Source organism: Protopterus annectens, chromosome 2.part2 (assembly GCF_019279795.1).
Source record: "Protopterus annectens isolate FY-2018-M chromosome 2.part2, PAN1.0, whole genome shotgun sequence".
In the NCBI taxonomy this organism is placed as follows: domain Eukaryota; kingdom Metazoa; phylum Chordata; order Ceratodontiformes; family Protopteridae; genus Protopterus; species Protopterus annectens.
The window spans coordinates 536,927,937-536,944,977 of record NC_056730.1 but is presented as its reverse complement, the minus strand read 5'-3'; positions in this window follow the sequence as shown (position 1 = coordinate 536,944,977).

Genomic DNA, 17,041 nt, shown 5'->3' with positions numbered 1-17,041 from the left:
AAAGAAAGTAGGAGGGGAAGAAAATACACCTTTCAGGCAGTAAGGCTACACTAGTGTAAAATTTTGACAGCCTCAACTGTGGTGATGACAGAAGACTCAAGAGAGCAGTCAGTAGTATGTTAAAAATATATAATTAGGCAAGAGCAAGCTAACAGGCTATGTCCTACCCTCAAATACCAGTGAGGTATTAAATGACTTCAGATGGGGTGTGCTGTAAAGTACTGTTTCCACTGCTGCTGACTACCACATCATACTCCTCAAGTGGACCTTATTATAAAGAATAGTATTCATTTTAAAGAGCCAGTTTTAATTGTCTCAGTGTCTCAATAGGTAGCATAGTCACCTTTGATGCAGAAGGCTGTGGGTTCTGTTTCCCCACCAGGTAGGTGAATTAGTGACGTTGCAGTGCAGCATAAGAAGGGTGCTGTACTCCTGAGAGTGCCTTCCTTTAAATGAGATGCTAAACTGAGGAACTATCTGCTTGAGTAGGCAATACATCAGGAGGATGAAAAAGATCCCACAGCACCCATTGAAAAGAGTTGGAGTCCTTTAAAAATAACTCTTGTTTACAAAGTATTTACATATTTACAAATGTACATACACACACACACACACACACACACACACACACACACACACATATATATATATATATATATATATAAATGTATAATATGTATGTACGTGTGCGTGTGTGTATATATATATATATATGTATGGTCTATATTATATTCTCAAAAGCTGACAATGTCGAATCGGACATTGTCAATACGAGAATATCAAATGGTCAGAATCTCAAGCATGTAAACAGAAATCTCTGTAAGGGGAGATTTCCATTTACTGCAGTGTAGTACAGTCTCGGAGTTGATATATTTAAGTAGCAGGTGGGGTGTGGGGAGTGCAGGGGGGCTTGCCCCCCCCCTGCTTAAACCCATTAGGGTACTTTTTTATTTTTTTTGTTGTCTTTTTATAAGGTCGACATTTGAAGACACCGACCATATGGTGTCGACCATGTTGTTCAATGTTTTTAACCATTGATCTTATAATATAGACCCTATCTATATATATATATATATATATATATATATATACACACACACACACACACACACACACACACACACACACACACACACACACACACACAAATCTGTTTACACAATCATATTAATTTTTCATTCCTGTCACCCCCCCCACACACTTCTTTTTCCATAACAACCATCTAATTTTAATTAACATCCATTTACCAATAAAAATAATTTCATTTATTCTTTCATTCCATATAACTCATATAACATAAAATTATTTTTTATCTATTCTTTTAATATAGTCTTTACTTCTCTTCATATCCATGTTTATTTTATCCACTTCTTTTATATCTTCAAAAAATCTTCTTTACATAGTTTTCTCCATAACTGTATTACCCTTTTACATTTCAAAAGCACATATTCCGTAGTTTCTTCTTCTTGACAATGTAAACATATTCTAGCACTTTTCTTCTTATATAGCATATTTCCTTTTACTGGCAATTTATCTCCACAAAAATAAATTAACTAAAAACTGATACTAAACACAAACAAAAAAGAAAGTAGAGCAGCTTAAAAGAAACTTCTTTAATTGGATAATGTGGTACCACATTATCTGATTAAAGAGTTTTCTTTTAATAGGTTCATAGGTTCATAAGTTCATAGGTTGGTACTAGGCTATCGGCTCTAGGGCCCATACAAGCCTAGCCATAACAATTCCCTGGATATTTCTTCCCACATTATTTACTTCCCTGGACACCTGTCTAGTAGGGCGACTGACGTGATCCCCAGGGTGAATTTCCTATCTCCCATCCAATCGTCAAGGTTCCTTTTGAAGAGGGCCAAGGAGGTGCTCTGCTTGACAGGTATGGGCAGTCTCTTCCAGAGTATGGGGAATCTCTGGATTAGGCACCTATCCCTCCAGCATGTTTTGTTCATTGTGATGACAAGGTTTATATCCCTGGAGCATGTGCCTCTGAGGGATTGGGATTTCTTTAAGTGGGGCATGTCCAACAGCTCAGGGTTTGACATGGCATTGTATGTTAAGCAGAGATCACCTCTGAGTAGACGATATGCCACAGAGTATAACTGGAGTTTTTTTAAATGGTCAGCATAGGGCATCTGTTTTAGGCCTGTGATTCTTTTATTGAGGTATTTCTGTGGCCTTTCCAGCTGTTGCAGATGTCGTGTGAGGTACATACCAAATGCGGCATTGTACTCTATAATGGGTCTAGTGAGGGATGAGTACAGTGGGACAATGACCTCCTTTTTTCTGGATGAAAAGCCCTTAGTGATGAGGTGTGCCACATAGAAGGATTTCCTGACTGTTGTGGCAATGTGGTTATCAAAGGTGCGATCACTGTCCACCTGTTTCCCCAAGTCTGTCATCACAATTTTGGTGTTTAGTGTACTGCCACCTTTGTGGTAATTCATGGGTACATGTTTTTTCCCAAAAGGGATAACTATACATTTCTTGCTTTTTTTTCTTTTTTGTTAATTTATCTCCACAAAAAATCTTGACATTCTGCTTTCTGATTACAGCATTTGCTTATTTTTATAGCTTTAATTCTTTTCACCTGTTAGATTTCACATGATTTTTCATAGTAATGTTTCATCACTACATTATTATACCATACTTTGCTATCTTTTTCTATATTATCAATTTTTATTTCCTCAAAAATATTTTTCTTGGTAATATTTTTCCTCATTTATACACTACTTTTTTTTCTTTACTCTTTTTACCATACCCCAAAATTTAACATACTTATATTTATACAGTTTTACTAATAATCTCTCATCTTTCTCATTTATTCACTTTAACACTTTGTTCAAATTTAATGAAGCAGCATATACCACTGGGATAATTAACCCCAAACCTCCTTCATCTTTATACAAAACTCCTCTTTTTACTGGTTTTAATCTAGAATCCCACATAAATAAAACATATCTACAATAATTCCTTTTTAAGTACTGTTGGCAACATAAATACACTTGCTAAGCATTCTATTTTCCCATTAGAACTGAATTTATCAATTAAACAATTTTTCTGAATGATAATTTCTATGCTCTCCAGAAAAAGATGTTTGTTTTATTTCTTCTATTGTTTATCCCATTAAATTATGCTTACATCATTATTGCCAAATTTGATAACTAACAGATAAATTTCATTCATTAAAAAATATGAACTGGCACCCTACCTAAGTACCATGTTCAGTCATAGCCTCACCTCAGGCTTTCTTCCCACTGAATGGCGCACCGCGACAGTTATCCCACTCCACAAAGGGGGAGCCACGACAGACCCTGGAAACTACCACCCCATTAGCCTGACGAGCCTGGTCTGCAAGGCCATGGAACGTATCATCATGGAACTCATAAACAAAGACATTGGTAATCTCCAAACTCTGGACCCTACCCAGTTCGGGTTTGTAAAAGGCAGATCATGTCTCCTAAACCTGACTGACTTATTTGAAGCAGTCACCAAAGCCATAGATGAGGGTAAGGTGGTTCACACAGCTTATCTAGATCTCACCAAGGCTTTCAACACCATCCCCCACTCTGGAATTATAGATAAGCTCACTAAACTAGATATAAATCCCTGTGTCACAAGATGGGTTGCCAACTGGCTCACAGACAGAACCCACACTGTGAAAGTAGCAGACTCCAAATCTGACTTCAGACCAGTGATAAGTGGAGTACCACAGGGTTCAGTCCTGGGTACTCTCCTGTTTGGTATCTACGTCTCTGAAGTACAGGCTAACACAGAAGGTCTTTGGCTAACAAAGTTTGCAGATGACTGAAAACTAGAAGCCATAATCGAAACTCTAACAATGTGGACATACTACAAAAGGGCCTCACTGAGACAGATGCCTGGTGTCAAAGCCATGGCCTGAAGCTCAATGCCAAAAAGTGTATTGTCATCCCCTTTGGTAAAAACTCTGTACCCATGAACTACCACATAAGTGGTAGTCTACTTAACACTGAAAGTGTGATAAGAGACCTTGGGACACAGGTTGACAGTAGTCTCTCCTTTGATAATCACATCACCACAGTGGTCAGAAAATCCTTCTATATGGCTCACCTCATCACAAAAGGTTTCTCATCCAGAAAAAAAGAGGTCATTGTTCCCCTCTACTCATCACTCATTAGACCCATTATAGAGTACAACGCCCCTTTTGATATGTACCTCACAAGACATCTACAACAACTGGAAAGGCCACAGAAATACCTCACAAAGAGGATTACTGGCCTCAAACAGATGCCCTATGCAGACTGTCTCAAAAAACTCCAGCTTTACTCCGTCGCATATCGCCTACTCTGAGGCGATCTCTGCCTGACATACAAAGCTATGTCAAACCCAGAGCTGTTGGACATGCTCCACTTAAAGAAATCCCAAGCCCTGCAAGCTACACACTCTAGGGACCTAAACCTTGTCAACACAATAAACAGAACATGCTGGAGGGATAGATTCTTGTCCCAGAGACTTCCCATACTCTGGAACAGACTACCTATCTATGTCAAACAGAGCTGCTGATTAGCACTCTTCAAGAAAAATCTTGATGATTGGATGAGAAATAGGAAATTCATCCCAGGGATCACTTCTGTGGCTCTGCTCGACAGGGGCACAGGAAAATAATTTTCTTGGATGGCGAAAGCCAGGGTACGTTTTTGGCTAGGCTTATATAGGCCCTAGGGCTTATAGCCTAGTACCTACCTATGAACCTATATACCCCTGATCACCTAAACCTTTACCTTTCTTTTTATTTAAAGCCATCCTTACTACTTCCTTTATCCACATTTTTTTTTGCAATTATTATAATGTCATCTGCATATGTTAACAGAACTGGAATGCTTAACCCTTCAGGTGTTATATACCCTGCCTTCTTATTTTATAATTTATTCCACATACTATGACATTCATAACTAATGCAAAGAGTATACAACTCACTGGACACCCTTGTCTTACACCACTCTTCATATGTACCTCTTAGCTTAACCAGTTCTTTATAAGTACTTTTACTTTATTATTACTATACACTGACAATGATAATTGCTTAACTTTCTCATTTATATTACATTCTTTCATTATTACCTATACTATTTCATGTCCAATTTTTCAAATGCCTTATTAAGTTCTGTAATCATGGTTTTTATTTCTTCGTATCATCAACAACTTTTCTAATTATCATTAATAATTCCTGACAACCCTTCCCCTTTATATTATACATCCTATCTTCTATAATATTTTTTCCATTTTAGTTTGAAATCTCTTTCGTATTATTTTTATAAAAGTCATATAATCATTATTATTCAATATTATCAGTCTCCAGTTTTTTAATTGTCTTTTATCTTCCTTCTTCCATATGAATTTATGTACTCTACTACATAATTCTTTATACATAGAACCTTCATTTAACCATTCATTCAAAATCTTTATATATATATATATATATATATATATATATATATATATTTTTTTTTTTTTATTGCCAGTCCCTTACATTTTTATACATTTCATACCCTATCCCATCTGGTCATCAAACCAAATCTAAATTTACTTGTCCTAAAACTTTATCTACCTAGCTAATTTAAAGAAATCTCATTTTCCAACTCTTTCTTCTCTTTATCTGTTAACTTTTTACTTTCCATGTTTTTATCACTACTTTCTTTTTTTCTTTAAACATTTCTTGTACATATACACTATACACTATTCACAATCTTTTCCTGAATTCTTTCTATTTCATCTTTTACATTTTTATTTCTCCTATTGCACTACAGTTTCCTTTACTAATCTTCTTAATTAATTCAATACTTCTCTTTTTCCTTGTAAAAAATATTTGCTTATATAACAATTTTTGTATTTTTTTATTTCTTTCATATAATACGTTTTCTTTGTCAAAGCACTTTCTATCATTATGATGTAAATCTTCCAATGCATTGGAACATATTCTTTTATATTTTTCTTTTTCTACTTTTCTGACATCATATTGCCACTATAAAAAACATTTTTTTTTATTTTTTTAAATATTATCCACCATTAATTTGTAAAATTTTCTCATAGTAATATGATATTTCCATAACTGTATTACTAATCTCCTTCCTTCTTCATTCCATGCTTTCTTGTGTATCCTTTTTATACATGTGCCTACATTTTATATATTCCTTGTTTTCCTTTATTGTTAGCCACATTGCAAAATGATCAGAAAATCCTGTTTCCACTACCTTTTCTTTTCCTATAACTAAAACTTCTGATACTATAAAATAATTTATCACTTTTGTAAGTCCATGAATTTTTGTCCCAAAGTGTTAACTTACCTTATCTTACAACTTGTAACATTTGTCTTATCATGTCCTTTTTTTTAAACTTATCTCTTAAATCACAGTTAAAGTCTCCTGTTATTATAATAGTCGTGTCCTGTTATTCTAATATTCATATTTATCACTACATAGTCTAAAATCTGATGTAATAAGTTTTCTCCTTCTTTACAATTAGTATAAGCATATCATGTTATAATTCTTGTTCTTTTAATTTTAAATCTATAATTATTAATCTTCCCATTTTTGCTAAAGTTACATCTAATATATTTACTGTATTTCTACAGAAAACAGCTATTCTAGAACATCTCTCATTTCCCAAATTCCAGATTATCTTTCTTCCCAATAGTTTCTCTGTTTGTAATTGTTCATTTGTTAAAAATCTTGTGTCTTCTACTATAATTACATCTACGTCACCCCCCAGATTTAATAAACTGTATGTAGGAATAGTACAAGCACTACACAGAGTGTACCATGGCCGTGTCTGCAGCTCCCCCTCAGCAGCATGCCTTTCATATTAATGAAGGCACACTACTGAAGGAGAGCCATGTACATGATTACTGAATCAATGTAGGGGTGGGTTACAGTGCTTGGAGATGTGTAACTCACCCCCTGCACTATCATAGTACCAGGCAGCACTAAAATATTAAATTGAAGTCTTCCAGGCCAGTTGTAAGAGTGATATGTAGAGAGTGTGTTACAGTGTCCGTAACACACACCCTGCACTGTCAAAGTGCCATATGGCACTAAAATATTAAATTGAAAAGTGTTTCCCAGACAGCTGTAAAAGTTATATGTAGGGGGTGTGTTACAGTGTCCATAACACACCCCGTGTACTGTCAGAGTGCCGTATGGCAGTGAAATTACATTTTAAAAGTAGTGTCCCCTATTATTTATGTATTTATGTATTTATTTTTTATTTACTATTTTTGTGTTTGCATGGTATGGTGCTTAGCAAGAAACTTGTGCCAGACATCTAAAAATAGAAACTGGATGCTTTTAATTTTAATAGAAAAGGTCAAGTTTAGGCATAGCTGACTGGGTTTGCATGATGTGGTACAGACCTCAGCAGTGCTTAAACGTAACTGAGAGCCATATAGAGCAGTATAGCTCTGATAAACATACCTGTCTTTGGTAGCTGAATGGTTAGAGTGATGGCCTCATTTGCAGTAGATGCACAGTTCAAGTACCGGCCATTCAGCTTTTTATATGCGATAGGGAAATGTTGTGATTTTTTTTATGTATATATTGAAATTTGTCAATCGGGTTAGTCCAGCTTAACCAGAAGGTCTTTGTCAGGGAAGACCCAAGTATAAAAGCTCCAGTTACACACAAGTGCCCATTGCATTAAAGTTACACTACCAGATAATGTACTGAAAGGCATATGTTTAGGGGATATAAAGTAAAATAGATACACATAATAAATTATCATTAATGAACAAATACTTTCACTAATTGTTTTTTTTTTTAAACTCTGATTTGCCCGTAGCTAAGCACTACAAAGCAAAACCAAGCAATGCTCAAACAGAAACTGTTTAGTAGTACTTAGCAATGCACAGCTCTGCTTAGCTGGTTTGGGAAGTGCTTAGCACTCTAAGTTTAAGCAGTCCTCAGCTCAGATAAGCGGGTTTGCCTACCACTAAACATTGCTAAGCATTTGCCACTTTAAACTCTGCTCAACTAAGCTTAGCGGGTTTGTGCACTGCTAAGTGGAGCTTAGCATTTTTAAAAATGGTCCAATGGTGGCAAAGGGTGTGAAAATAGCCTTATTGAAGCTGCACAGAAGGGTATACAGCCAGAATCTATTGGAGTTTAATCACTGCAGGAGCTATGGCTGGAGTTAGAGAGGGAGCACACTTTCAGGCACAGTGTTGGGGCATGTTGGAGTCCAGGGTCATGGTTGTGCTCCTTGTCAAAGACCATGTTGACAGACTGCTGCAGGGCCGGTACCAGGGCTCTGAATACAAGTCCAAGGCCTAGGACCATCTGGCATGTGACCTCACCAATGCTACTGGAATCCCCTGCACTGGTGAGTAGGTGCATCATTATTATGATCACCTGAAGCAGAGGAAGGGGGAACTCTTGGCCCAATGTATCCAAGACACTCAGGGTAGTAATGCCCCAGAAGTTTGTAAGTATAGAAACCATTGCTTTACCAAATTCTAGCATGAATATCTGATAGACAGGTATTCATAATGGTGTGTTTCTCTTCCCACAGCTGCAGAGGAGAGGGCTCTCAACTTGGAGGTCCATGCAGGGCAACTGATGAGGATGTGCCAAGAGTGTGGTGAGTAAAGATATATCTTGCAATATATAGTCATATAAATAAGAAAGAGTACAGTAGTAACTGCCAGTAGTTATATTCTGTTCTGAGTGTACTGCAATAACATTATTGATGTGTAGGAATGACATGTCTATACAGTATTAATACCGATGATCTGGTAATAAAGTGTACTGCCATTATAAATGTGAAGGAATAAATGACATTAATTCATGATCTACAGGAAATACAGTACAACTGCATTCAGAATTGTGAAGGAAATAAAGTTAGTATTTCATAGATTCTGTAATAACAGCATACATTCAATGCATGCATTATTTAAACTGGAGAACAATAACATTTGTTAAATGTATACCAATGACTGTGTCATGTCACCCTCAATAAAGCTTTATTCTGTCAAATGTTGAGTGTTGTCTGGTCTGTTGTTGAAAAAATCCAATTTTACAGATGCTATAAAGCAAATATGGGTATAATACCATGAAGTGACTGAAGCCTGGCTGCTAAAGAACTGTTATGCTAAAGTGTAAATGTGGAGCTGTACTACAAGATAGAATGCAATTTGATATATGTTATGCACTTACATGTGAGCCTTGAATAGTAATATGTAAGGTATTATAGTGTGATTCCCTCAGGATTGTCTTGTGTTAACCTTTGCATTTCAGCTATATGCATTCCTGAATGTAGGTACACTGATGCAGGCAAGTATGACACAGTAGTAGCTGTAGACTGCAAATATATCATCTGCAAATGTATGTGAATCAGTTATGCATCCCAGCACCCTGCTATGGTCTGTACAGATCACACATATTCGCATCGACTAGGGGTTAATTGTGTGCACCTACATTCCAAGTATTAATACACAGTTCACCTACTATCTCTGTCATACCTGAATCTCATGCATATATGTTCAACTGTCACAGCAGTCTTCTGTGACATTCTACCAATATTATCATGACAGACTTTGTCAGCAGGTGAGCTATAGGCACATATCAGTCAACCAACAAACAGCAGTGGTCTAGTAGTTCAGTGTGATAAGCAATACATATGTTTTTGCCACACACAGACCAGAGTTTGAATCCAGGGACAGGTTTTCCACACACAGACTACGGTTTGAATCCAGGGACCAGTAGTAAGATTTATTTATAGTAAGAGACAAGTAGTACTGACTGTTTATAGAAACAGTCATGTATTGTCAACAGATATTCTCCACACAGGACTTACAGGTAAAGAAATGTCTGTAGTAGCTGTATGAAGGGTATACTAATGTCTGTGTCCAGATGTACTAGTGTGTAAACAGCATTGCTCATCCAGGTGATAAGGCTCCATTAAATAAAATGTCATAAAGTACACTACTATTCCAACTGAATAAGACAATTGAAATGTTCTTCTATTGGTATGGCTGTATGCCTGGTGCATCTGTGAATGTGTGATGAATATCTAACCCCATGTCTACAAATAGCAGCAGCATAGGTATAAACGCCCCTGCACTGTGCACAATACATGTTGCTCAAGTGTCACGCTGTCCCAGCTAGTGATCACTGTTGCCAATAATCTTGGACACATATATAAATCCAGTTGAAATATGCCAGTAGCACACTCACACAACATCAGTGCAGGCTACACCTTGTTAGTCATATATGTTCCCCTGACATGTCATAGTCCCCTGTAGTTATCTACCTATAGTTCTTACAGCTTGGCCCATACCATCCCATGTGGACAGCTTGAGAGGTATGCACACGCTACACCAGCTATAGTGCACAAGTAGATGTAAAGTAAGGGCAGACCTGTAGAGTATTCATCAGTACTATTATGAAAATATAGTCTATACAATTGGTAATGGAATATCTTTCTCTCCCCCCACCCCTTATCTGTATCACAAATATTTATTCTTATACTATGGGTATGGTTTCATTTCCACATATGTTTTTTTCTCAAAAACTAATGTTAGGCATTGTGTTGTATTATTGGTTATATATTACAATGGTTGCATATTAACAAACATTGTTGAAATTCCACTATTGTTGTCTTTCTGCCATAACTGTTACTGGCATGCTGTTACAATACTGACTGTTATTCCAATTATGCCTGTGTTCTTTATGCCATATTGTTCTGGGTTAATTGGAACACCTGTGCATGCTGTTACAACTAATGTTTAAATGTTCTGTTCATGACTAACCTATACACCTTGGCAAACCTCAACACCATAGCACAATTGAGTAGGCTGGTTCTTGTGGATTTGCCTATTCCACCTCATCTGGCCATGGCACTGGGTCCCAGCACATTTGGGACCCAACCTGGAGCTGCTCCTTCTACTGGTCCTGCACCACCCATGGGTGTAACCACCTCAGGGGACAGGGCCCATCCACCTCGAGTGCAGAAAAAAGGTTGTCACCCAGACTCAGGCTTCAGGTATGATGCACAGATCATCCAACATTGCTTGGATGATAGGCTGCACCAGATGAGGGCAGACTGGCACACCTCAAGGAGCAGGCTGGCCCCTGTGCCCAGCCCCCAGCACAGCCACCTTCAGGGCCATGAAGGGGCAATGGTGACTGCCCATGGGTGGGGATCTCAGTCCCACTGTTGCCATCTGGTGGCACTTGTTCTTCCGATTCCCAACCATCCACCCTGTCCAAGGTGTTTATCCCCCTCATGTGTCATACACCGCCCCTGTCTGCTGTCTTGTCTGTTTGCAAAAGCAACCTCTCCTACCCAACTTACCTCCCCAAAAGTACATACAACCCTTCCCCAACATCCCACTCTCACCTTAAAAAAATGGGCATCTGTCCCAAAAAACAATTTGTCCCATACATAGCTCTCCATTTAGCCCCCACGTGCACTGCCAATGAATCAATCATCCCATCAATTTAATCAACAAAGTTATGTCACCCAGACCTCTCCCTGTGGAGTGTGAGGCTCCAACTTCCTGTACACATCATGCACAGCTATTGCTACACAAGAAATGAAGAGCTATGGTCCCTTCGCACACCCATTCAGCACATCCCTAGCTGCCTTTCATATTGTTTTTCCCCCTGCTTGCCCCATTTCACCACTTTCCCATCACCCATTTTTTTCTTTTCTTTTTTTGGAAATAGCATGGGTTTAAGCCAGAGTAAGTGCCACTTAGCATTACGGTGCATCATGCAAACCCACTTAAAACTACTTAAAGCTGCTTTAATCACCTTCTGTCCTTCTGACATTGTTCTGCAAATCAATAAAATAAACAATCCTGCCAAGTCTTGAACCCAGACTCCATGAGCCATAGCATAATGCATTAGCCCACTAAGCCAACTCAGCTCTGGGGAGTGACTGGTGTTTTTGTAAATATATTATGAGTACAGTGATGTAACATTTGGAAAATGTTACATCTCTGCCAAGTAGTGAACCCAGGGCCCTTTGGACTATAGTTTAGTGCAATACACCAATAGGCCAGCTCAACTCTGGGGACTTACTGGTGTTTTGTAACTATATCATGCAGTACAGTGCAACTTTAGGAAAAAACACACCCCTCCCAAGTATTGAAGTCAGGACTTTCTGAACTATAGTTCAGTGCAATTCACCACTAGGCCAACTCAGCTCTGGAGAATGACTGGTGTTTTCACAAAGATATCCTGATTACCAGTGACACTTCTTCTACATATAATGTGATAAATGACATCATACTTGGGCCTGTGATATAGACACTGAACCAGTACACAGCCAAATACATGTTAATGGATTGACTGGAGGCCTACACTACTACATGCTTGTCAAGACAGCATAGAAATAACTGAGTCCTGCAATGTCCAGTGGAACTGGTTGCTGTTAACACAGTCACTCCCACGTACTGTAGCATTTCAAAGGCCTGGAGGGTGGGGCACATGTTACAAATATGAATACATGTCCTAAATGTCCCATACCACTCTCTGGATTGTACTACTCCTTATGTACCAGAGGCACATGCCTCACCTGGACTGTTATTGGTACCCTTACACTAGCCATGCAGTGACAGAAGAGCTTACACTGCTCCCTACCTGACATATACAGCTTGCTGTCCCCCAATGTCTTCACAGTCCCCAGTATGACTCCTGGCCAGAATGCAGCAGCTGCAGCCTGCTACACATTTAGCAGTATATTACTCAACCTGCTACAGACTTACCATCCCTCCCAAACACCAAGCACAGGACATCCAGACAACACCCATACATAAAGGGTAGGGGAAATGTTCAGGTGACAGGGACATGTGTCTCAGTCTCCCCATAGAAACGTATACAGCTGATAGACCAGCATCAACTGCAGCAGCATGCACATTCAGGTAAAAATGATGTATGACACTCACATCTACCTATCTCCTTACTGACCCCAACACACTTTGTTAAACAGTAACCTGCCACAGAATCAGAAAGTCTGTTAACAATGGGCAAACATAGCATGCAGAACTGTGGACATAACACATCAATCCAAACAGTGAACAGCATTTCTACCTACCCTCCATGATGCTGTAGCTCACACACCTTGATAATGTCCTTCTCGCAGGCCAGGAAAAGGGCCAAGGCCTACATGAAGGTCTTAATTATAGCATTGTATTCTCATGCCATTGTCTGATGGCAATGCAACCCAACTGTTTTGCATGCTATTAGGAAGTGTGAGTCACAGATTGGTGCACAGGCAATCACCTGTTCATGAGCATTACCTACAAAAGGCAAGTTGCTGCCTATGGTAAAGAGGTCTGTGACTTTCTTCATGAAGACAGACTGCAATTACCAAGGAAAACTACCACTGGATTTCTGCTCACAAAGGAATACATAACTGTACCAGGTATGTCATGGAGTTAACCATGTAATGTAATGCAGATGCAGATAGGGGGATGCAATGATGGGAAATAGGAAAGTCAGCAGTAGATCTCAACAACATATCTTGAAATGACATGCTGCTGTTAGTCTGCTGTCCAGCACCTACAGTCTTGCCTTTTGGCTCTGTCTGCAGTGACCTAGATTGCGGTTCTGGCCTGGGTCCCCCCAGCAATGGTCAACCCATGTACAAATGCTGTTGGATTGTCTGTTGTACAATAGTGACAGTAACTTCTGGTGGATACAGCTGGCATATCACATCATGTAGTGTCATGAGCTCCTCCCGGTCTGTGAATGTCATACAAGGTTAGTTCAAAGATTGTCCAGGTGTCCCTGACTGTTCCTGATGTACTCTAGCTAGCTCACTGTGTACTATACACCTGTATCTCATTGCCTGACAGCCATGACTTGCATACCTGGTGACCCTTCTGCAGCAGGAAAGTGGGTTATAGGCAGTAGTAGTAGTAGTGGGGGGGGGGGGCACAGGCTCCACCTCAGCAACAGTGTGTACATACTGACCACACAATGACAGGGAATGAATATAGTACCAGATATTAATGTACCATTACTGTGTTCCAAGGAGTCTGGCATGTCACACACACATTCTCCACACTCTGGGGACACCCATTAAGTATTGTCCAACTGGTTTCCAGACATCCACATTTGTTTGGCATGGGGTCCACATATATCAGGCACATGTACACATTCTGCAAACATCTGGGTACTGCAGATGTTGAACACCTATGAGGAGGAAACCCTACACCACATATGCACTGCTCTCAGTTATTGTGTAGCACAAATGTTGCTGGAATGCCCACATGCACTTGTAGTACCATTCACATATTTGTCGGATGTTGGCTGTATGACATGGTACTGTAATGTTGCCCATAGGCGACACACCACAGTCGATCGTAGTAATGGGTGTGGACACATAACAACACAGTCTGTCACACCACACAGGCCATAACTGCTATGCCTAGGACCATACAAGGTTACTAAGCTATGGGCCCTGAGCCACCATAAGCCTAGCCCAGATATTAGCCGATGTGCATGTAAGGTAGCACCTGATTCCCCAGTCTAACAAAAACACAGATGGTATCCCAAGGGTAGATGTGAGTTAATCATCCAGTTATCCAAGTTCTGCCTAGAAAGTTGTAAATAGCTACCTGCCTGATGTGGACAGGGTGACCATTCCACAGCAGAATGAGTGTGTGGGACACACATCTGAGCCTCCATGAAGACCAGTTGATGTCACACACTACCAGGTTGAGGGTGTGTGTGTGTGTGTGTGTGTGTGTGTGGGTGTGTGTGGGTGTGTGTGTGTGTGTGTGTGTGTGTGTGTGTGTGTGTGTGTGTGTGTGTGTGTGTGTGTGTGTGTGTATGTGTGTGTGTGTTAATAGAGTGGATCGTGAGTTATACTTGTGCAGCAGTAACAACTTAGTGGAGTCCATGATTGCCTTACATGCCAGACAGAGGTCACCTCTGAGGAGTTTATATAAAACTGTTTAGGGGGTTGGGCTTATAGCCTATCTGTGTATGGTAGATGTTTGAGGCCCTGTTACTCTGTGGTGGGGAACCTCTGTGATGTTCCCAGCTGCTGCGTGTAATGTGTGAGGTGAATGTCGAATGGGGTATTTTACACAATAATGTGCCTTATTGTGGGGAATGCAGGGATGTTAGGTCCTCATGTTCTTGGATGATATATTTATAGGTATGAGGTGGGCTATGTGGACAGCTTACCATAGAACAGAAGCAACATGCTGGTGAGATGTCATGTTGCTATCAACCTGTGTGCACAGATCACACATGACTGAGTGTGTACCTAGGATGTTGTTAGTACTGTGATAATATGTGGGGATATCACAGGATAAAATGCCACATGCTAAAGGCAATCATGTCCTGAATGTATTGCGGCATCAGTCTGTCTGACAGCATAATGCTGCATAAGGCTAGGGACATACCTGCCTGGGTCACATAACCAGTGTGCTCACTCATGTCTCACTGCATACAGTCCAGGGATGTATATCTGAGGTCAGGCATGTCAAAATGGACTGTGACAGTCTCATGACAGTACCTGTTGGTAAGAGACAACAGTGCATATGTGATATGGTGGAGTCTGTAACCTGACACACAAGTAACTGTGACCATCCACACATACAGCGATGTGAGAGGCACGTCACTGTGTCTCACAATGGAGTCTCCTATGTGTAACATGTTTGACATGTGCTGACCCCTGCATTTTTCTGGGACACAGATGTGTGATCATGTGTGGTATGTGCCATGTATGGTTGTAGCATTCACATGTGACTTTGCCTTGGAGGTCTCCTTTTGTTTGTGGATATGTATGTTGAGGTCCACTGCATATATATATATATATATATATATATATATATATATATATATATATATATATATGTGTGTGTGTGTGTGTTTGTGTGTGTGTGTGTGTGTGTGTGTGTGTGTGTGTGTGTGTGTGTGTGTGTGTGTGTGTCGCATAGGTGTGGGTGATGAGTGAGGTGTACTGATTGTGTTTGGGGATAGAGAGGGAGCATGAACTACAGGTTCCTACTGTAATTGCATCTCTCACACAGTGTGTTGCATGATGGTGTTTGTAGATGGTTGTCCATCCGTGTGCATGAGGCAGGTGTTGCACTGTGCCAGGACACCCATATCAACCACACTAGCAGGAGAAATTGTAGGACATTGTCCAGCCATATAGTCCAGAATCTGTGGGAGGAAGGCCAGGAAGAGCTGAGGGGTGGGCCTACAGTCCAGGTGCTTACTACAATAGTAGAAGGCTGACACCACAGCATACCATGTCGACAGGCTATGGATAAGCAGTAATAGGTGCAACAGGTAAATACATTTGATCACCTCATGGCACATGCATCAAGTAGCATGAAACATCAGGATCAGGGGGCAATGCATGCTGTATTGCCACTATGTTGCTGATAGCCACATACATACTGTAGTGATAGATGGTGAGTTATATTGTGGGAGTTAGCAGTGGATAGCTGTGGCAATTGTGGATAAGCAAGGTGTGTAAATTGTGGTGAGCAATGTAAGCAGACCTGTGATGTATTCCCCTCTTCATGTCTGTCAGGTGGGATGTATAGATGTCACAATCCACCTTTCTCAGAAGCTGAGACTGCTGCCATTATTAATACCCTGAGACTCCATCACTAGGTGCTGTTGACAAGGACTCACCATAACCAGCAAGACCTTGCTGCACTGTAGGCAGACCTCATAGCAACGGTGAATGACGTGGGCCAACAGGAAAGGAGCTATGAACAGGTCCATCACCATGCTTCAGATTTAATACATATTGATCCCCTGAGACAGCTATGAAGGCAGAATTGTGGCAGACACTAAAAACAATCACAAAGCCTTTTATAGTTATATCAAGAACCTCCACGGCAATACCTAGATTTGCTCTGAGTTGCTGCACAATGGTACATCCTATACTGAGTCAACAGATATTGCCAACATACTGGCCAACATATTCAGTGCCAACTTTACCCCCCCCCAAAGGACCAATCTCAATCCCTGAAGAATGCCAGGTACCCAGCATTACTGCAGCCCAGGTTAAAGCT